Source organism: Trichosurus vulpecula, chromosome 8 (genome assembly GCF_011100635.1).
Source record: "Trichosurus vulpecula isolate mTriVul1 chromosome 8, mTriVul1.pri, whole genome shotgun sequence".
Taxonomy (NCBI): domain Eukaryota; kingdom Metazoa; phylum Chordata; class Mammalia; order Diprotodontia; family Phalangeridae; genus Trichosurus; species Trichosurus vulpecula.
Genome location: NC_050580.1, coordinates 247,863,711 through 247,865,055, shown reverse-complemented (window position 1 = coordinate 247,865,055; position 1,345 = coordinate 247,863,711). Strand labels below are relative to the sequence as shown.

The 1,345-nt window shown below is 42.2% G+C and overlaps 1 pseudogene; it reads left to right on the top strand.

Annotated features, from left to right (window-relative positions):
• Positions 1-202: 202 nt before the first annotated feature.
• Positions 203-861, top strand: LOC118829908 (annotated as a pseudogene).
• Positions 862-1,345: the final 484 nt, after the last annotated feature.

Below are 1,345 nucleotides of genomic sequence, written 5' to 3'. Positions count from 1 at the left end.
CTCCACCTTTTCTTTTGGGCTATTGACAGTAGGAAATTGAACATTACTATCCACCACATCTATAGAACCTCTTGCCTTTTTTCATTTGGCCATGGGTGCTAGTGTGTTCATACACTGCTCTACTTTCCTACCCCATGCTCAATTCCTCTGTCGCCACCACAGCTTCCTCCTCTTCCAGATCCCTCCTACCACCACCACCACCATGGACTTAGGAGATCTCAAGACACCGGTGGGCCTGTAGCACCCCAGCGACTTCCTGGAAGACAAGAGCTACATTGAGAGGTTTGTGCCATCCCAGGCTGACATTGCAGTATTTGAAGCTGCTGGTCCACCACCTGCCGACTTGTACCATGATCTCCCTTGGTATAACCACATTAAGTCCTATGAGAAGGAAAAGGCAAGCTTGCAGGAATAAAGAAAGCTTTGGGTAAGTATGGGCCTGCTGATGTGGAAGATAACACAGGAAGTGGAACTACAGATAAAAACGATGATGATGAAATTGATCTCTTTGCTCCGATGATGATGAGGAAAATGAAGAAGCAAAGAAGTTAAGAGAAGAACGCCTTGCTCAGTATGAATCAAAGAGATAAAAATCCTGCAATTGTTTCCAAGTCTTCCATCTTATTGGATGTAAAACCTTGGGAGACAGATATGGCAAAATTGGAGGAATGTGTCAGAAGCATTCAAACAGATGGCTTGGTCTGGGCATCTTCTAAACTAGTTCCAGTGGGATAAGGCATCGAGAAGCTTCAGGTACAATGTGTAGTTGAAGATGATAAAGTTGGATTAAAGATGATAAAGTCAAGAGGACTGGTGATGGCCCAGGGTGCAATGGGTGAGCTTGGCATCTTTGACATTTAACTAAGCTCTAAGTGCTGTACAGCACCTGCTTCAGCCTCTTTCAAGGCTGTTGGAACAAATTGTTCTCATCTGGGACATAGTATCAAAGACACAGGGACTGTCTTTGCCTGAACTGTTGTGTTTCTACTGCTTTGCCTTTCATCTGTGATGCTAGGCCATCCTTGGTACTCTTTGACAAGCCTAGTGATATTCCTATATCTCACTTTGCACAAACAATAAAACATTAAAAGTACACAGAAAATATGACTCCCCATTTCCATAATGTGATAAGTTACATTGGGCAATTTTCTCCAACATTCTCTGTTGAAGCTTTGTTAGCTGTTTTATAGACATCTTTAGTGGGTCTTACAGCTGCTACTTTCGCGCTGCAAAATATAAAAGCAGGAAAGCATGACTCACATGAAACCATTTAAATGGAATAGAATAAAACAAGCGACTGATTTCTTCTCTTATCCAACATTTAACCTGCACATTTCAAATAAAA